This window comes from Anser anser (genome assembly GCF_964211835.1).
Source record: "Anser anser genome assembly, chromosome: 4".
Taxonomy (NCBI): domain Eukaryota; kingdom Metazoa; phylum Chordata; class Aves; order Anseriformes; family Anatidae; genus Anser; species Anser anser.
In genome coordinates, this window is record NC_139724.1 from 6,799,090 (window position 1) to 6,820,635 (window position 21,546).

The 21,546-nt window shown below is 40.4% G+C and overlaps 1 protein-coding gene and 1 long non-coding RNA gene across 4 annotated transcripts in view; one reads left to right on the plus strand and one right to left on the minus strand.

The window, feature by feature from the left end:
• NFKB1 (nuclear factor kappa B subunit 1) overlaps positions 1–1,418 on the minus strand; it is a 58,086-nt gene extending 56,668 nt beyond the window's left edge. For both annotated transcript variants that reach the window (XM_083835507.1, XM_083835506.1), the window contains exon 1: positions 1,110–1,418. The gene's annotated coding sequence lies outside the window, so the exon portion shown is untranslated. The remainder of the gene's footprint in view (positions 1–1,109) is intronic.
• Positions 1,419–1,577: 159 nt separating this feature from the next.
• LOC310899316 overlaps positions 1,578–21,546 on the plus strand; it is a 32,405-nt gene continuing 12,436 nt past the window's right edge. Inside the window, exons 1-5 of one of the 2 annotated variants that reach the window (XR_014584187.1) lie at positions 1,578–3,427; positions 13,433–13,609; positions 14,733–14,822; positions 20,168–20,262; positions 21,406–21,477. This is a non-coding gene — a long non-coding RNA (uncharacterized lncRNA). Of the gene's footprint in view, positions 3,428–13,432; positions 13,610–14,732; positions 14,823–14,896; positions 15,646–20,167; positions 20,263–21,405; positions 21,478–21,546 lie in introns of those variants that run through there. The other variant, XR_014584188.1, reaches the window with a different exon arrangement.

Consider the following 21,546-nt stretch of genomic DNA (forward strand, 5'->3'; position numbering starts at 1 on the left):
TAACTCTATTCAAAGCGCTCTCATTACTCACAAGAGGAAACAATTTCATTTTAATGACTGCACTGTTGATTGACGTTTCTTTCTCGAAAAAAAGGGACAGAGGGTGGAAGAAAGAAGAAGGATTTTCTCCTTTCTGCTTCAAAGAATTTAACCTGAAATACTAGCAGGTCTGGCATGTATCTCAGCACTGAGATTCCTTGAAATCTCTACAGCAACCTCTTGAAAACACTCCGCGGCAGATCCTGACAGCAGCATTTCAGCAGGTGTGTCGGTCCAATTAGCGAGCCACAAAAGTTTACAGAACAGAGGGCCTGCCTCTGGATCGCTACAGGCTTCTTTTTCCTCTTTCATTTTCTCAATTAAACTGTAGTCATTTCTGTAGATTACAAAACACTGCAAACAGGATGACGTCTTTGGATGACGTTTGGGCTAATGCTTTCCTCGAATGGGCAGCTACACTCTCTTTTGAAATAATGGGATACTTTGACTAAAATATTATTGCAAAAGCTTCCCAGTGCGCGGCCTATGGACTCAACATGAATAAAAATGAAGAGCTGTTAAGACTAAGTATTTTCAACCCTGCTCTTTGAGCTTGACAGCGGTGGCATAGCACCTTAAATGTTGCACAGCATAGGGCGGTGAGGGAGAGTTAATCCACTTAATATTAAGTTTCTCTCTGAAAAGAGGACTTCTGAAGCACGAAACTAAACGTGCCAAAGATGACAGGCTCCTTAAAGTTTTAAAATCGATATTTCTTTCAAAACACGGTCCTTTAGCAGAGACTTGGGGCATTTTTAGACAGGAAGGTGAAACGCGGTGCCAAGTTACGAGGCTCTCCAGCCTACGAAGCCTTACCCAGCGAACGCTTAGGGGCGACTCCTGCTTATTCGCATACAATTACCTAGCAGTGCAGTGATAGCGGCCAAGCAGCCAGCAGCTCATCTCTCGGGGAACAAAGCTCCGTTTCAGGCGAGCACGAAGGAAGCCGAGAGCACTTCGCTACAAGCACGCCGCACCGGCCGCTCCGCCGCCCTACAACCCCCCCAGCCCGTACCTCCCGAGGCGGACAAAGCTCCTCGGAGGTCTCCCACCCCACACCAACCACTTACCGGGCTGCCGCCTTCCCGATCCGGCGCAGGCACGGCGAGGGCCGGCGCCCTGGGCAGGAACTCCGCCGCAGGAAGCGGGAGGTGCCTCCGGCCCCCGCCTTCCCCTTTCGCCCCGGGGCGGCGGCGACCCCGCTCCGTGAAGGGAAAAGGGTCCCTCAGCGCCGCGCCATGGATCCTCCGCCCCCCCCCCGGTTCCCCGGACTTTCCCCCCGCCCCAGCGGCGAGGGCAGCCGAGCGGCACCGGCCCGAGCGGCCGCAGCCTCCCCGCCCCTGCCCGCCGGGCTTCCTGGCTGGAAATTCCCGCTGACGCTCACGGGGAGGGAGGAGCGGGGCGGCCGTTGGGCGGGAGCGGCCGTTGGGGGCGGCCGTTGCTGAGGGGCGGCCGGTGGGGGTGCTGCTTGCCCGCCACCTGCCCGCAGGAGGGAGCTGGGAGCGTAGCCTGCGGTTTTTTTTTTTGTTGTTGTTTTTTTTTAGGGAATAATGTAGTTTTCTGGCGGAGCAGGCGTCCTCGTCGGTTAAAGTCCGTGAAATAGCACCCACAGTCAGTAACGTGCTAGTTTTAGTAGCGCGTAGCCGGGTCTCCCAGACGCATCTCGCCATGGTTGAAGAAAGGCAGCCAGCGCCGCGTTTAACTGCTCACAGACATTATGCGAAATAATCCAAACATCCTTTCACTGAGTCTTAAGCCTCCCATTTGCTAAGGGTGAAGAGCATCTCAGATCAACAGCCAGCGTGGCTCACCTGAGGTAAGTTAGTCCAAAAATTCATCAGCATACCAGAGAAGCACCTGTGAGGGGCTCGTGTTATGCCAGGGCCACATAAGATGAGACCTCACAAGTTATTTACCTCAGAATTCAATTAGACTAACAAAGAAAAAATCATAAATGATGAGAAAAGTTAAAAAACAACAAAAAATACATACATACAAGAAAAGCAACACTATAAATGAGATGATGCAACTATTTCTTGTATTGAAATAAGGGACTTCCATCCAGAACAAAAATGGAGTCAAAAGAAACAAGGTGAAATCATAAGAAACCTGTTGACTGAGTTGAGACAAAAAAGTGTTTTTTTTTTATTATTATTATTATTTAAACCAGGGAGTTATTACATGCTTATCTTTAACACCATAGATATAATTCAGTCATGTCACAAATGGAGACCGTGCTGCTGACCACCTCCTCTCTGTCCACATGTTAGCTGATTTCACCAGTGGCAAAGGAGTAAATTCAGATGTCAATGCTGTGCACTATATCTCTGGGTAGGAATGGAGACATGCTTGTTTGAAATTGGTACTAAGGCTACAGAAAGAAGCTTAGAAACACATAGGATTTTCTCTGCCTCTGAATAAAAGAACTGAAGTCTCATACAGGTTATACACACATACATATGCAGAGACCCATTTCCTGCATTTGTTGCTCTGTGATGTAGGTCTAAAGATGCATTTGCCCATTCCGTTCCAAGTCCAGGTTTTCATGACTTAGCACTTCTGAATGAAATGTTTTTCCTTTTTAAATGCAATACTTCCTGTACTCTTAAGACCTAATATTAATCAGCTCTATGGAAACAAGTATATTGAAGTAAGCAAAGCAAGTGAGAAGAGAACTGGGCACCAAAGCTTTATAAGAAGGAAATCTAGATGGATTTAAAACACAAGAATCATTTCAAAATAACATTAGTTTAAAATAAAAGATGCCATGTCACAGCTAGTCACAGGCATGCTCACAGAGCAAGACCTGTACAAACAAGTACCAGGAAGTCAGACAAGGTGGAAAAGCTCCAAAACTTAAACAGACTTACTTGGTAGATTTATTTTAAAAGGTCACATTATCAAGTACACAGGCTCAGGTTTCCCTGTGAGATCTGAATCAGCTTCCCCAAACATCTAGATTCCTAAAGAAAAGCCTCTTTCTAAATTATATTTAAAATATAAGTTTGTCTTCCTTATAACTCAATATCATAACAGAAATGTTATTGCTATTGAAACTCACAATAGGGTCAGGACCATAAGTCCCCAGACCACTCTAGATATATAAATTGTTTTAAAGCACATGATTCTCACCTGAAAAGCCAAGTAAGCAATTAATCCTGGTTCCACTAGGGGAACTAGACAGAAAACATGGACTCAGGTGTGAGCAGTTTGCAATGGTAGACAATGTGGCCGCTTTCCTGGAGAACACAGGGCTGCACCTGGACAAGATCAGCTCACAGATGAAGAGCAGGTGGTTAAAGCTCAACCTAAAGGAGGACACACTTTCATTCTTGAGCTGAGGGAAATGTTAAGAACCATTTCTAGCTACAGTATAGTACAGTCTCTGGTAAGTGGGGAAGTAGGTCAGAGGTAAGGCTTCCTAATTATGTAGTCACTTAGGCTATCTCACTTAATGAGATTGTATATATTTAAGTTTCTTGATATGGTTTAAAAAAAAAAAAAAGGAGCATCTAGGAGCTGTGTCTCGTCTTACGTTACTATGCTTTCTCTGTGAGTACATATCCTTTTACAAGGTCAGGTGTCTTTGGCCTTGGATTTTTTTAATCCTGTAATTAATACTGTTTCTTCTTAGGAACAAAGCATTATCTCTGAAAACTAGGCTTTTTATTTTTCTTCCTCTAGGGATATCTGAAAACAGATATGCACCCAAGAGCAGCAGAGGCTTTTAAAGTAATTGTTTTTCACTTTAATTGGTATGCCCAAATTAGAAAAAAAAAAAAGTCAAAGTTTCCTGCTTTATTTGCTCTGTTTCTGAGGTACTTATTGGAAATGAGGCAGGATCTTTTTGTTCCTTTTGACCTTATATCTGCGGTCCTGAAACAGGAAGAGATGAGGGAAAATCTAAAATAGCTGCTGAGAGATGCTTCCTTTTAAAATGTTTAGCTGCCTGTCTTTATTGGCCTGTTAGGCCATGATATCCAGATCCTTTCCTGGTTAATCCACTTTTTATTTTTGACCCAGAAGTTCCAACTTTAAAGCTGATTTGCCTTGGATAGTAGCCAGTGATTACCCAGCACATGCTCCTGTCCTCAGAGAAAGTTATCAGGATTTAGTTAATGTTTGCTGTGAGCTGTGCCATTATCTCCTGTAATTTGAATCCACAAGGAACATAAAAGGACAATACAGTTAAAAATTGTATGTATATATATACGTATTTTTTAAATGGTGCTATCATTCTAAGACAAAATATATGCTGAGATCTAACAAGTAGGCAATAGAAATAGTATAAAAATATCTAAATAGCCAAGGTACATATGCAAAGCCAACCAATTTGAAATGCGGCAAGAGCAGTGCGTGGAGTTAAGTGATGCTGCTAAACCTGCACGTGGCAGCATCCACAGAAATGCTTAATGTCATCTGCACTACTTTATTCTGGTGGATGATGATCTGGCCTCAATTCATCATGTATTTCATCAGCACTTAGATGGGCACGAGCAATACCTTGCAAAATTCAAAACAGCATGGTGTCTCCTGCAGTTACACAAGCCACGTCCCAAATATACTTTTTGCTTTATTCCTGCACAGCTGTGACTCAGATTTGAGGTCTCATATTGCCTCCAAAGTGCTTAAGATCTGTAGCTGTGCTAAGACTGATGTTCCAGTGTGGTTTGGCTTAAAGTGATAGAACTGTAGGAGGAGAAAATTTCAGTAGTGAAAAGCTGGAAGGAGGATTTAGAGAGTCATCTAGGTTGGAAGAGACCTCCAAGATCACCTAGTCCAACCTACAATTTAGCAGATTTTAATATGAGAACCATGAGGCTGTAGACATGGCCGATGATGAACATAATTCACAGAGAAAGGGGGACTTCAAGAGAGAGTTACAGGGTAAAAAAAAAAAAAGGAAGATTTAAAAGTACAGCAATAATTGTGAAACCTTGAATAGGGTGTTACTAAGCATTTACTTATAAGCACTAATCTGAATAGAAGTGAGAATGAACCTGTATTTCTACGTGAAAGCTAACTTTTGTGCATGAGATACAGATAGAGTTAAATAACTTCACAGGTTAGCTTGGTCTTACACTCAGTAATGGGAAGAAGATCGTCATCCTGAGCAGCTGGGAGTTTAACAGTTTGCGTCTTCTATATTTTCTCTTCCAGGATCCTATAGTTTTCTTGCATTAGTAGCTGATAGACACAGCTATTTTTCATCTTCCATGAAGTAAGCCTGCTAATTTGCTTAGAAAATTAATTTAGTTATAAACACATTAGGTGTTATGGTTACAATCTTAGTTCTGACATCTTCTGCTTTGTTTTAATGTACATCTGTTCAGTACTTCATCTAACGCTATTATACAGCTAGATCGCTTATCATCACTTACCTTCTCTGCTCGGTTCTTTCTGTGTCTGTATGTGATTTTACCTACATCATTTTTAGAATCGTTGGCCTAGCTGCTTGTTGGTATGGCTAAGTAACGCCAGGCCTCCTTCCTTTCTTCTCTCCTATGCAGCCTAATAGCAAGGAGCATTTCACAGCAAACCTCTCAGTTACTCTAAAAATGGTGGCTTGTATGTTCTGTGTGGCAAGGTAGCAGCTCTCAATGGGGAGCTACACAGAGCACTCTGAAAAATTGCTGGTTGGCTGGATTGCCTGGGCCCTGAAGCTGCTTCCTGCAAAAGGTACAGGCTGCTCTGAAAGCATTGCCTGGGCTGATGATAATTATTTGTCTAGGTCAGAGGCTGAGCTGCATAAGAGTGGTGTACAGCAGTACTTATGTACATGTATTCTCAGAACATAAATGGTTGTTTATAGAAATTATTTACGGTGCTGTGCAATGGCGTAATAACGTAAAGGACACTAGTTATCAGAGCCTACAGCAAGGAGAGTCATAGTTAAGAGTTGTGATTTCTGGTAACAGATCTAGTCCGTTCTTCAGAATCCAGACCTAGTACAGATTGTGGTTAATCTACTCTTTTATCACTCAGCTATCTTGGCCAGCCCCTGAAAGCAGAAGGATTTTTTTTTTTGGCCATTTGATTTCAGTGACAGCACGTTCTTACCAGTCCAATGCACTCACTCCCATCTCTTCCCACCTACCCTCCCCATGTTATGAATAATACTGTTCTATGCTCAGTACTTCCTACGTGAGTGGGTCTGGTTTCTCTTCATAGTCTTTTGCATATTGAATGATATATGTTGCTAACCTTTACGTGATTATACCTATCAGAACACAGTTCTGGGGCCCTACTGCCTTTCCAAGAAGTGTAGGTTCTTCCCGTTACGTGACTGCAGCTTTGGAACCTCAGCCACATCTCATGCAACTAGCTAATGCAAACGAGAACAGCTATTTGGTTCTTGTTGCCTTTGTTGCTTTTTGTTGCTAGTTACTCTCATTAAATATGTGCTGAGTTTGATTTATGAGGTCTTTTTGGGTTGGGTGTACTGAATAGGACTGATTTTAACTCTGTAGAGATAGCAGAATTTAGCCAAGTTGACTTTTTATTACTGCTGTCTTATGCTGTAGCAGCTCTTTAAGGCCACAGTAGAGGAAAGAGGTTCCAGACAGCTAAGGTCTATACAAATACATAGGGAAGAGATTTCCTCTGCCACAGAGCTTTCTCCATCTAAATATATAACGGAAAACAGATTATGGAAGCACAAAGTGGCCCCTTCGGTGCTATTTGAGCTTGTGCAGCAATTTGCTCAAATCTTCCGCTCAACTGTTGGTAGAAGTAAGTTCTGATTTCCTGAACTGTTCTGGTTGCAGACTTTAAGCCTCTACCATAATTTGTGATATTCTTAAAATTCTGATCTTAGAGTCTCTGGATATGTGGAAAGCTTTCTCTCTACTTTTGATGAAAACTGAAGTTTTACTTTTTTTTTTAAAGTATCAGTATTCAAAAGACGCATTTTTAAAAATCTTGTGATTTACTTTAGGCAAATTCTGTGGTGTTAGCAGACCTTGTAATTTGGTAATGTTGGGGGGATTAAAAACAGTGAGTGGTGAGTCAAGACAAGTCACTAGTGTAATGGATCAGGCCTCTTAAAAATGCGAGATTATAAAAGAAAATTTGGAGGGTAGTAGGAAAAGCAAGTTGTCTCATGGATTTGGTGCCATAAAAGCTCTTTTTCTCAGCCTTTTCTCCAGAGCCATGAGGGCTAGAAAGCTTTTTAAAGAATGTATCCTGTATGTAAAACAGCAACATCTGAAACAGTACCAGTGCTATCTGCGTTTGTGATGAGATGCAACAAGCTGATGAAAAGCAAGAGGATGTGCTATAACAAGAAAAGGAGTGCTGTGATAGAGCAGGGTTTTGGGAAAAGAGGGGAACCTCAGTCTATTTTCTACTCTGCACAAGAAAAGCAATGAGTGGTAGTAGTGGAGGAAGCAAAGTGTTCTCCATATTCTAGTTTCTTTCTCAGTTCCTCTCTTGATTTCCTGATTGGAAGCTGAAACTGAAGGGGTCTGAGTGATGATGGGACAGAGTCTTTTATTCTTTCTTTTTCTCTTACGCTTTTTAAAAGCATGGTGCAGAGGACTCTAAGCTATAAATAAACATCCCAGAAACAAAGCCACAAGTGATGTGACCAAGTAATCGTGTTGCTGTTTCCTGGCACGTTGGCTTGGACACTGTTGTGCTTGCATAGCCTGCCCTGCTCTTAAGGTTAAGGAACCCTGCGCAGTGCTATGACACTGGTGCGTGTACTTGTACAGGCTCAGGGTCCCAGCACTGTGCACTTACAGATCAGGTCTCCATGTGAGTTTTCTGACCTGAGGGTAGGGAAATAGAATTGCAAAGTCTCCAAATGCGTCTATTTACCTAGACGTCCAAATAAGAATATGAGACTACTGTTTAAGCCCTTGGGTGTATTTACAGCAACTCTTACCAACTTTTAGTGCTGTACTGCCAACAATTGGCTGCACCCAAAGACACTCCCTTAGATAGCACAGTGAAAACTCAGTTCTGCTTGCATTCACATCAAGGGCAAACTCTTGTTGACCTACCTGGGTGCAGGGCTGGCGGCTGAGGAAGGATCTCTGCTTTCCCTGCAAGTTCGGAAAACATCCTAATAGTGGGCCCATGTGGCTGCAAATAGTAAGTCTGCACAGCATTTGCACAACTCTTCAAATATTTCTTGAAGCAAGACTTAGCTTTGCAAGCTGTATATAGGTCTGCAAGAAGGTAAAATGGGAGTCATGGTGATTTCATGAATGCTTCTGAGGAGGTCCAGCTGAGCCTGCTGGAGTCTGACTGTGGTCTAGCCAGGTTAGAAAAATGCTCTCCTTGTGACAAAGATGCTGTTCTTATTCTAAGGATATAGAACAAAAGTCTGGAGAAATGTTGATCAAAGATATGAATGTTAGATTCTCTGTGTCTCAGATTCTTCCTAATTTTTCCCACAGTTTTTATCTCGAGAGATGAATGTGCCCACACTATAACTTAAGATCAATCTGTATGTGCCCTACTTGGACAATTTCTATGGCCCTGCCTCCTATGTCTTGCTCCATCCCATAACAATACTTGGAGGAGGTGGTCGTGCAACTAGAAGACTCACCTGCTATTTGATACAGCAGGTCCTACAGGGCCTGCCCAACTAGAAATGTTGGACACACTGGTATAGTACTTTTTTTCAGATATTTGCCCTCATTGACTTCTGTTGCAGATATGAGTACTTTCAGCACTTCTGCAATCAGGCTTCAGTGTCCAAGTCAAGCAACTAGAAAATGAGGAACACAGACTACCTGTGAAAAGTTTGGTTTAAGTGATGTGCCCAGAATCGCAGAAGAACTCTGGCACAGCAGAGGAGGCATAACAGCTCATCTGGGCAGAATTAGGGAGAAAATCCTCTCTCTTCCGGAGTTACTTGCTTTAATTGCTATAATCCTCCCAGCTGATGCTGGGAAAGTCATGGGAGCCCTATGGAAAGCACTCTCTTGAACATACAGTTCTTTTCTAGACCATCCCTGTCCTAACAATTCAGATGCCATGGAGTGGCAACTTCCATACAAAACAAAGGAATTTTGGTGAAGTTATGAGCTGAAAATAATCACCTATCAATAAGAAGTGCTCATCAATAGATTGTTAATACTAGCAATATAATCAGCCCCCTTCATAATATAAAAACAAACTTATTGTTAGAGCAAAAGTCTCAGAATCTGGGTTCTATATGTAGATTTCCAGTATAACTTAGAAACTCTGCTCTTTTAAGTCAAAGACTGGAGAAAGAGTCAGAAAAGCTAAAATAAAGGCAATAGCTGGTGACCAATTCCTGTTTAGCAGCACATGTAATTCTTTCCTACTTTGCAAACAAACAAGCAATGTGTCAAGCACACAAGTCTCCAAACAGTGGTTTTGATTGACATAGACAGAAAAACACTTAATCTTATTTTGATCCTTCAATAACATGCAGTAAGTAGTATGTTTTTTCTTTTTTTTTTCTGGTTGTATGAAATACTGCAACATGTATGAAGATGAAAACTGAATAGCTGCCACAGGTCAGTCTCCTGATCTACCAATAGTTTAATTAAGCTGTGGCTTTAAAACCTTGAAAGAGCATTGAATAAACTTGAAACTGGAAAAGACGAGATTTGATCAAATTACATATGACTCATCTTCTACATTTTCTCAATATTTTATGTGACAAAGTAGCGTCATTAGCCGAAAAATGCTGTCTCCCTAAAACTAGAGCTAGTGATTCCCTCTCTAGAAAATGTTCTGCTGTGAGCTGTACAAACTGAAACAGAAATGCTGAGCAGGAAGGTAACCTGCAAAGTAGATTACTGCACTATAAAACTGATGCCTTTTATCACTGTGACCTACATTTTAAAAAAAGAAATCCACTTCTTCTAACTTTCATCCAATATGACCTCAAACTGTCAGGCACCACTGCATCTCAGATGCTTATTAGTTCTTGATGTGAATAAATCCTATCCTCAGCTTTTTTAAGGGAAAAATATTGCGAAAGTAATTGATGGTCTTTATTTCCCCCCCACCCCCCACCCCTAAACATATAACTCCTTACTTGTGACAAAATACTGTAAACGTAAAGTCATAAAATGTTCAGGTAGTACCACAAATGAGGACATTATCATCTCAAGCCACCAGGAATGTTGTGATTTTTCTGAGGACTGCAGCAGAGTTTCTCACTTAGACTGTGATTCATGTTTGTACCAGAACGGGTCAGAGATTTCAGCAGAGAAGCCTGATCACATGAAGTGCATGTCCAAACCTGTTACAGTTCTTTACCCAGGGGCCAAAACCAACCACGAGTCTTTCTTTTCCATCACGTTACCTCTTAGCAGAAAAACAGCTATTTAGATTTATTATGTTTTTTATTAAGTTGTCTTAATAGCTATGCAAAGTGCCCTTTTTCCATGCATATATCAAAGCCATATCATCATGGAAAAAACACAGTCTGCCTCCTTTTAACTCCTGCATGTGCCCTGCATGTGCTTCAGTGCCAAGACTGCTGTAAGGGCCTCCTCTGGACTCTGTTTAGAATGTGTGCAATCAACAGAATACTTTGCCAAATGCTCACTGGTCATTTCTATTAAGGGAAGCTCCCACTGGCTTTGATTGCTAAATCTTTTCCATTTTGGCTTGCGTGGAAATGCTTGAAAGAGGCATTACAGAACAGACACAATGGATATAAAATATGTAAGACAGTGGTGTATTTCTGATCTAATTAAAGGAAATCACCCCAAAATTAATCCTGCCCCCAAATCCATAAAGAAAATAGTTGTGTTGTTTTTAACATCTAGCTTAAAAAGGCATATGACAACTTGAACAATTTCCAAAATTTCCAGATTTGGTAATGCTCACAAGTCAGATTTATGTTAGTCAAGTACTTCTCCCGAACTATGAACAGCAGCTCTGGAATCTCCAGACTTGCTAAAATATGTCTTAAAAAAAAGAGGGCAGTGTGTCAGACTTCCTTCATTAATCTAAACTTGTTTAATGAGGACCAGGTAAAAATAGAGAGGAAATTCTGAGTAAATGGAGTCAGTATTTATCAGTGTCTGTCTTGGCCACATAAGAAAAGAGACAAACTTGATAGAGAACAAACAGAAAAAGCCCCAGTGGATTTCCATCTAATCCATCCCATTAAACACTAACCCACACAGACAACTGGGTACGGTGTGCTGCTTGCCACAGCGTGAAGGGTTTCCACAACAAAACTAAATGCCAAAGAATTGTAGTACACCAGAAGGTCACAGAGCTAAGGAAATGACTCTTAAAATAACAGCTTTCTAAACATTATATAGATTACCACAGAGAAGAAACCGTGTGTTTGAGGATACCAGTAAAAGCACATTGGCACTGCAGTTACCTGATGAAGATCCCATCACCTGATAGGAGGCTAATTAAGATGTCTCATGACAGCCTGAAGAGCCCCAACAGGAGCTGAAAGTTTAGTTTCTCTAGAGCTGCCATAGTGCATGGTTTATGAGGAATATAATAGCAGAAAATATCCTACTTATTTTTTCATTGCATATGGAATTTCTGAGATACTTAACAGCAGGGTGGGTTTAAGTGCTTTTAAGATGCCATGTTTTTTTTTTCACCCCCCTTTTCCTGAGCTCTAAATGTTTTTTATTCAGAGTAGAAGTGTGGAGTGATGAGAAATCTTTCGGAAAACCTTTCTATTTTTGAAGAACTCATGTGCTTTGTGATCCTGTGGCAAGGAATCTGGTTCAGCTTCCTGAGGGATGTAGGGCTTAGTTCTGCAGAGAAAATGTTGTGAGCCCGTCTCCTGGTAGAGACGGTCTGTACCCTCTGAGTGTTTTTAGGCTATGCCTTAACAGGATTCACCAAAAGTGGCAGAACTGTGGCACTGTTGATGAGCACTGCAAGCTTGTGATCAAGGAAAGCCCCAGCGTGAAAAACGAGTAGAAGGAGTGAACTAGCAGAAGTTGAGCTGCAGAATGTTATAGATGCTCTGCTTGCCAAGGCAAATGGATATCTGGCTGTGAGAGTCTGGAAAAGACTATTATAAATTGTCTGCAGGGGGTGAAGGCAGGGGCTCTTGTTTCCAGCTATATGGAGGGGCTTTTGAGAAATGCTAGAGAGGAACTGACTCTGTGGTGAAACGGGTAAGAGTGACACGGGGAGGTTCTGCAGACAAGTTTAGGCTGTGACATAGAAAACCAGAAAGCAGAACCTCCAAACATCATTTTCCAAAACGTGCTTAATGCTACATGCAGCGTCCAGCAGAGTTGGAGAGTTAGCTTCAAAATCCAGCTGAGCAAATGATGTCAGGAGGAAGAGTTGAAAGTCACTGGGAAGTGGGCACACAAAATGTGAGAGGTTCTACAGCAAGGTGTACACCATGCCTAGGGATCTTGGTCCTCCAATTACTTCAACTGAGGACTGCCTACAGAAACCAATATGCCAGAGGCTGAAAGATTTTGATCTTTCATTTGCTATGGGGTCAGGACGCTTTAGGATGTGATCCACCATGCACAGATTGGGCTGTAGCCAGAGATGTACCAATGGATTTCCTTCGTAAATTTATACAGAGACACTCTTAAGCTCCAACTTTGAGAAGGTGAAGGACACTGAGTTGTTCTTGTATAGCTCTTCCAAGGAAGTTTACCTTTTTCAATTGATCTGAAATGAATATTTATCATCAAACTAAAATAATACTGGTAAAGAGACCTAAAATTATTCTAACATTTGTTACCACTTACAGAACCTGAAATGTAGCGGTTTATATTGAGATCTGCAATCCCATGATTGGATTCACTCTTTAATCGTATAAGTCAAATAGTAGGAAATAATTCACTTAGATAAAATTGGTGCTGAGGGTAAAGAGAGTCAGAGATTGTTTTCCTTACTGATGCCTGCCTGGTCTGGGGCCAGATTTCCAGGTCTCAGAGCTAGCTTCAGTGCTGAATGCTGTAGTGGGTTCATTACAGTGTGATGCAAACCATTTCACTTTTGGCAGTACTGATACAGATCATCAAGTCCAGCACTACTGACCTGACTGTTGTTTTCTTTGTGATAACTTTGACTGACGCTTTGCTTTTTCCTTTTGTTTTAATACAAAATTTGTTTTAACAGCAGAACTCTCATTAAGGCCATGCTCTCAAGGTTGTTTTGTTGTTAAGGACTGGATCTAATAATGTCTCCTTAAAGGACATCAATGCTAAGGCTAACCTATACTTAAAAAACAAACAAAAAACCACCAACAACAGATAGTCAGGACTCTAGTGTATAGGTGGGAGGAAGCCTTGGCTGCTGAAGTATTAGGACTACAAGTAGCTGAGAGGCTGTAACTTTCAACTTTGTTGCGCCTTGACAGTGTTCTCTGGCAGGGGAGGATCAACTCAAAAGGTGATTGTGAAGCTGCATTTATAATCTTAATTTTGTTTGTTTGTTTTTATTGTAGGTATGAGTAACATTAAAAAAAGCAATGGGCACATCAACAACATGCCTTCACCCCCAATGTTACTACGTTTCACCGAACAAGATACAGGAATACATGTGCAGCAAGGAAAATAGAACAAGATACCACTGCTCATCTGGCAAACAGGGACTTGGAGGGGTGAATAAAAGATAATATAATGTAAGTAAAGATAGTCATGGTGTATTTCGGGTAGGGTACGGGTGTTGGTACATAAAATAAAGATATACTACCTACATGAACACTGATGTAGTGTTGCTGAGCCTGATACCACAGTCATAATATTCTTTGTATAACTGCATGCACAAAAATATATCAATTTTTAGTCACTTGTGATGTTTGGGTTACACCTTAACTGTATCAGGTTCATTAAGGAGCTTAGGAAGGATTTGAATTTAGTTTGGTCTTACTAGCTGCAACCCTGTGGAAGCCGGCCAAATTTGTTCAACTCAGCAGAGAATCAGTTCTATTTCTAGAGCGCTCACCTTTACATGCTATCTAGGTTTTACCATTAATCTGGATTTCTCACTGTTTTCACACTGAATATTGAATCACAATCCATAAAACTGAATCTTATGGTTCTAAGTGAATTTTTTTAACTGCCTACTTCAGCTTCTGCCACTTGTCCAGTATTTATCAAACACAAAAGAGAATGATATACTTTTGAAGAAAACTGTACGGTATTGCTTCTAGATATCAAAATGTGCCCAGGCGGCCATGAATTCTGTTCTGAAAAAATACAGTGCATCTCCCTTCCCTGAGAAAGATGACTTAGTACACCCCAAAGAGAACTGACTCTACTCTCTTAGACCCAGATCATGATCAAATTCCAGGGGGTTGGGTATAAAAAACAAACAAACAAACCACCAACCCTTTGGAAACAAGAACATTTTACATCTTAGTGTTCTGACAACCAGAGAGAGAATGCTGCTTTTTTCTCTTCATTCTGACTGTACTCCCACAACCTAGTTTCACAAAACAGGCAAAATAAATAACTGTAGAACTGCTGCCACCTACAGTCTGGCTGTAAAAATGTCAGCTTTGGGAAGAACACAGAGGTAGTAGTGATAACAGGGTGTTAGTCACCCACCCAGAGTGATATAATATAATGTAAATAATTTAAGGTACAGTTAGGATTCACATAAGGATCCTGAAGTGCCTTTCTGAAGGATACCTTAATCATCACCTGTTTGCCTAGCTTGCATTACAAGAGTTGATTTTTCTTGCAAATGCTAACAATTCACACCCTAAAATTTCCTCACTTTCTTTTACCTACATTATGCAGTGAACCATTTTTAGAGACACCAGATGTAAGGATGAATGATGTTACTGCTGGTACCCCAGAGAAGAACGTTGTTGCACCAGCTAAGCTGAGGTGAGACATGCCTTGGGAAGCGGGAGGGTTCCAAAAGACTTGGTTTCAGAGAGATCGTGCTCACTCTGCAGTAGCTCTCTGTTCTCCTTGACACCAGGAAAGCTAAAAGTTGAAGCAAGAGGTGAACCAGAAGAGGAGTCCCAATAGATCATGCAGATAACTACATAGAGTGAGAATTCAAAGCTGTACTCTTTGGGAAGTTCCTTATTGCTGCTAGTAAAGAACATTTTTTTTTCGTCTCCCTCTGGCCAATGTTTTTTTCTGGTGGACATCATCCAATATTTAAAGGATTTAGTCTTAAGAAGTCAGGAAACAGCATGTCTTTTGGGAAACAATCATCCAACTTAAGGAAGAAGAAGATTTTGAAAACCCCTCAGATCGGTTGCAGGATGTATTTTCCTCCTTCCTCCCCTCTTTAACCAGCCAATGGGGTGACGATGTGTTCAAGTGGCTGTATTTGTATTGTATATCTCTTCTGAAAGTAACACAGGCACTTAGCTTTTTGCAAAGCCTCTTTATAAAACATGTATTTAACATGCTTTTTCACAACCTGTTTTTTTTTAAGCTTTAGACTACAGTAACAATATATTTAACTCCACTCGATGGCGATATAAATACAGAAAGTATGGGGCTAGTTTTATTCTGTTAATTATATTAGCTCTAGCTTTAGCTGTTTTAAAAGCTTGTCAGACTATAGCCTTCTTTTCAGGTATTTATAAGTATTCAATCAAGTTTGATTCAGGTGGTCCTAAATGGTCAAGGAGGCTTAAATTTTTCACTGGATTTGGAAAATGCTCACTTGCATGCCTGTATTTTTTTTTTTTCATAATGAAGACCTTTCACGTAATCAGAGCATACAAATTAGAAATTGAAGGTAAGCCAAGAGGACAATGTATACGCTCTTCTGGCAGCTGCTGCTATTGCCATCATCTAGGAACAGATGCTGCAGGCTTGTGACTGACTGTAAGTGAAGGAAATTCAAGCTGTGAGCAAGTCTGGCATTGATGGGTGAGATATCCATTGCACTGAAGTGTCTTATTATGGCTCTGTTTTTAATAATAAGTTATATGCTCAGAGAAGGCAGTATTAATTGGGAATTTGGGATGCTTCGGGACTGGATATTCAACCCACATCCTCTCTCCTCTTCTGGTAATTAAATAATTGTAGAGGTTATACATACAAACACAAGGGTGATTACTGCTACAGAACTTGGACCGCATGGGCTACAGTTCTTAACTGTGACAGTGTGTGTGACATGAAGTGTGCAGGCCAAGGCCGATAAAAGGGCTTAGATGAATAATTCTTATGGGAGTGTAATGAACGCTAGACACTTGCATTTCATTGCAGATTTGTCCTTTAATCTGTTTGTGTCCATTTACTTTGTCTGAAATAAGGGTGGTATTTCTCTCCCATGCTAGCAGTTTTGCTTTTTTTTTTTTTAAGCTCTTCATTAAGGCCTTTTTTTCACCAAGATGTGGAGTGACCAGTAGTATCCTAGTCTAAATGGACAGAAAGATAATTCACAATAATCTGTAGCAGTAGTGATAATCACCACCCCCAGCCACAGAAGAGTGTAAAGATAAGAGCTTTCTCTTCTATGATTGAAACACATTTATTTCACTGACAGGGAGTGGAGGAGAAACTAGACTTACAAGTCTTTCCCAGAAAACACAGGGTTCCCATTACAAACCTGTTGTAGCTTCTGATGGTGGTCTTAGGTGTCTAAGTTCTCTGTGTCTATCAAACAGTAAATGACTGGGGGGGAACAAACTGGGAATGTTTTTGAATTCATGTGACTCAAACTCAAAGGCAAATAACTTTGGAGTTTGGATTTTAGTGTTTGATATAGTGAATAGGTCACTCATGACAATTTTACTGCATCAGTTCTATGCAGAAAGTAAATAGTAATCATGTCCAGATGTCTTACCTTATTTCAAAACTTCTATTTTTTTTCCTGATTAAAAAGTAAAAAGTTAGAGGGAATAGGTCCTGCAGAAAGCTTAAATCTCAGTTAAGTATAATTTGTGAATTTAAGGCATGTTCTTTCTGTCCCTTGTATGATATCAGAAAGATACAGGAAAAAAAAAAAAAGCTCTGTATTTAAATGTGTCCAGGAAGGAAAAAGCAAAGCTAGACAAAACATCCAAAACAAAACATTTTTCAAATATTGTACCTACTTAACCAAGCAATGAATGAAGAAAAGTACAGTAGTTAACTTGTATCCACTTGGTGAAACTCTTCAAATATTTCAGTAACCATGTAATGAGGATTTAGGGAAATACATACAGTTGATGTGAAACTGCTTACATCAACTGTAGCGTTCTTCAATATTTAGCTTTTGTAATTAGGCAAGCAAGCCACAGTTTTACCAATATTAAAATTACTGATTTTTAAGTATGATTTTTTTTCCTTCTGATTGGGGAAATTTACCATAAGATACCGTAAGAGAGATCTTCATCTGGCCTCTCATGCAATAGCTCAGTAGCAACTTGGTGGCTTCTTTACTTCTCTCTAGGTAATGTTTTACTTTTAAAAATGAAAGCTTCAGAGACTCAACTGGAAATGGAAACTATATTCCATAACCACCAGTTAGCATGCTTGAGACAGTAGCAGGCTGCTGTACCAGCTCATAGAGGTGATTTTTTCCTCAAATGTGAAGGGAAAAAAGAATGCACAGAGCCTTCAAGTTTTACAGCTTCTGAGTAAAAACCATTGAGTCATTCCGCTGTTTGTCTGGTCTACACAGATTACATGGCTTAGAGTAATTAGTGTCCTAGTGCATATTGGTCATCTTACTGGCATCTCTGTTCTTAGCTGGTTTCTCTGAAGGCTACTGAAAGCAAGCTAAGAAAATCGACTGCTTATTTTTGTTTGAATTCAGAACGTAGATTTGCTACAAACCTGTGAATGAGAACCAGTACATGTGGAGCTTTGCTGAGCTGAGTTCTGAACCTGACCTGTTGCAGCTGTTCTTTGGGAATATGGTTCGTGGCTCCACTTCTGAACCCCTTGAGAAGGCAGGAAGGGATACATGTTTCAGGTAGTACTATAAAACACTTGGAAATCGTGCCTACTACAGCTTCCCTGTTACTGACAAAGCAAACATTTCATGCATAGACTCCATTCTGTCTAATTTTAATCTATTATAATAGGTTACAGACTAGTAACCTTTTACAGAACAGAAGTCTACACGTTAATCCCCTCTACAGACCTACATCAGTTTTACTCCTTCAATTCCTTCAAGTGTTATATCTCATTATAGCTTCACCATGATTAGACACAGACTCAGATCAACTGGAAAAGTGGTCAAGAATTGTCTCTCTGTGGCAGTTTCGATGCTGCCAATTGGTTTAATGCATGCTCCTCAATGAACAGTTCATGTAAAAAATGGCTACAATTCTCAAACTAGTGCAGGGCTGCAAGCTTACATCGAGGGGTTCTTGGATTTTCATCCTAATCAATTTTAGGAGGTGAACGGACAGGATGAATGGCAGAAAGCAAGTATTGTAACTTGGGTTATAGAAACTCCAGAAACGTCAAAGTGAATGTTACTGGATATAGGAATCTTCTAGAAGGGACCTTGCTTTCATGTAGGAGGCTCATGCTATCCCATAGGCTTTTCTTTGTGAGAAACTTTCTTGAATGTTCAGAAAACACTTGGTGGAGAAACTGAGTCTTCTAAGCTGGGGAGGAAACACTTGGTGGAGAAACTGAGTCTTCTAAGCTGGGGAGGGAGGGTGATTTTTAAAAGAAAAAAAAAAGGGGGAATCTGAGCGTAACCTAACTAAAGGGCTGCAAGTGCTCTTATTCCTTAGGATTATGTCTCTGATGTACAAAAACTGATAAGCTGTAAGAGTTCGTATGGTGCCATAGGTTGATGCAGGACTTGATGGAAGTTGGAGTTTGAAACAATGCAGAAAAGTGAAACTGGTGCCGTTTTATTTTCACGGGCTGTCTGTAAACTGCAGTAGTTCAGGTCACTGCTTTATGAGCAGCTTGGCTCTCTACGTTGCAGGCTGTTTGGCAAGATCAAGAGAATCCTGGGGTAGGGTACAGCTGTGCTTTTCTCATCATGCGTTCATATCAGTAAGAGCCCTCTGCACCCCCTCAAGACTGCTGCTGGTCCTTCCAAGCGCTATGAGAAACCAGAATCTGGACTCAGCACAGGATGACTTAGGCTGGTGTGTGCTGGTATCTGGGGACTTCTGTGTGTTTGTCCTATATTTATTTTGCAAGTGCAGCTACCATCCATATTTCGAATGTGATTTTTAGGGTATGGACTGGCCTTGCTCTGTCCACCTTCTAGTTTAACGGGGTCCTGCTCTGGGGTTTTCATATTACTATTACAGTCTTATACAGCACTATCCTGAAGTAAGACAAATCCAGTGACAAAGCTGAAAAAAAAGTAGAATACTTATCATTAGTGAAGTTGAAAATGGGACATTTATTTTAGTGAATAGTTGAACTATTGTGGTGCAGCCACATGTTGGTTAGTGCTCCCTATGTTGATAAAAAGCCACATTTAATATCACTGCACTTACAGCTAGACTGTGACTTCAATTATCCTTGCATTTCAAGCCTGGTGTAGCTTGTGATGAAAGTATAACTATGAAATAGAGATGTTAAGAGCAACAGGACCATAAGAAACACTATCTCGCTATCTTTATCTAACCTAATTATTTTCAGCAAACTTCTTCCATGACGACATGAATGTTTTATGGGAAGTTTGTGTCAGGGAAAAGCATGCTATTGTTTTAATGCAAATCTGATTAGCCTGTGGGACACCTCACATGCTTAGCAAGTCCTCGTCCAAGGACGATTGCCTCAGCTCTTTAGCAACTCTAACTTTTGGGCATAATGCAGAGCAACTGTTACTGCTGCTTAAGTTAGAATGCTCCCTGATGCAAAGCTGCCAATCCAGCACTATAACTGAGCTTTGATTTGAATAAAAAATGATGGAAATGGCAACAAAACTGTAGGCTCCTGGTGTAAAGATGGCTAGTCTCTTGCAGGCGTCAGAGGTAGTCAGAGGTGGTGCTAGCAGAGGTCAGTTAGACAAGGCAACAGGTACCCCTTCTGCCTCCTCTTGGCTTTGCAAAAAATATTTACTGAGCATTATGAATGTCCAAATCCTTTTTTACATGCTGCAAATTATTTGTACCAATGTGTTATGTAGTTATTTGGCTACATACAGCCCTGCTAGTTGCATATTAATCACTGTATTGGTTATTGGGTTTGCAAAATGGTTTAGCAAGAGCAAACACAGTTGGCAGTGCTAAAGTGCATGTGCTTGTACTATTCTTTACAGTCCGTGGTACCATTCAGAATTATTGAATTTCTTACAGTTGGTGAGAGGAATAAAATGTGATGCGTGTTGCCATGGGATGATAGGAAGATAAAGCACTTGAAATCAGTGAAACGGTGGTAAAACAAAGATAAGGTAAGAGCTCTCTAAGCAGAAAGAGTAATTATCTGAAATATTTCCCATCTTCCAAGTAATTTCCTTACCTCCAGAAAGTATCTGGAAGTTTCTTTCTCCTGAAGCTTAAGATCCCCAACTCAGTAAACCATTTGAGGATATGCTAGGTGCCCTGAAGAACAGGGATGGCATAAACCTGAGTGGTCTGACACCTGCCACATCTCAGGACACATGATGCTACCAAGATTACAATATTAATCCGTAGCATTGGTTTTAAAATATTAGCTGTGATTTTAAGGATAATCAACACTTTTGATACTAAATTTTCAGAACAAGACTTAGGCGAAATTTTCTCTGCAGTGTCTATTCAAGTATCCCAAATATATTCTGAACTGCAGAAGTGACCATCAAGGTGAAAGTTGTTTTTTTTTTTGTGCAATGTGACCAAATTAAAGATAGAAAATTAGTACCTAGATGGGGCACATGTTCTGCAGCTGTCTCTGCTTGCTTTAAAAAAATAAGAAGCTAGAAGACTTCTTGTATTTGCTAATGTGGGACTGGCTTAGCTGAAGTGAAGACCTTCAATGCTTTAAGATATAATCATTTATGTAAAACTATTTTGTGAACAAAAAATTTAACTATTTCACTTACAGAAAAAAAAGATGGTTAGTTGGGTTCAATTATATTGTCCTTTCTATGAAGCAGAAAGTAATAATGCCAGGATATATATATATTAAAAAAAAAAAAAAAGACTAAAGCTATGTAATCTCTTGGAATTCTTGCAGAAATTCCTAGAGGGGTAAAACAGGTATGATGAATAAGCAGTAAGAGAAATATCATTGCTGATAGCAAAGACATTTTCAAAGTATATTGCATAGACTTGGATTTGCTCCAAATTCCATCTTTAAACATCTGTGAAACTTCACAAGTTTCTAAATTGAAGTTAGCTTGTGTCAAAACTCTTATAGTCCAGTCTTCAGTAGATCTTATAAAATGCCTACTTTGCTGTGCTGAAATGCAAACACATCCTAATAATCTTATAAATTAACTGTTAGCATTTCTGCGGTACTTATATTGTGCATCCACTTATGATCATTATTCTAAATTCAAGGTAATCAAGGTAGTCGTGCAACTTAGCAAACAACAGACACTTTTACTTGCCAGGAAACGTCTCCCCAGTTCATAGATCAGAAAACCTTTGATCATATGTCCTGTTGAAGGCCACTATTATACAAGGTAACTACTTCAATCATTGCGCGGTCTGATGTTTGAACAGGTCGGGGAGTTCTTGGGGAGGAAGCTGTT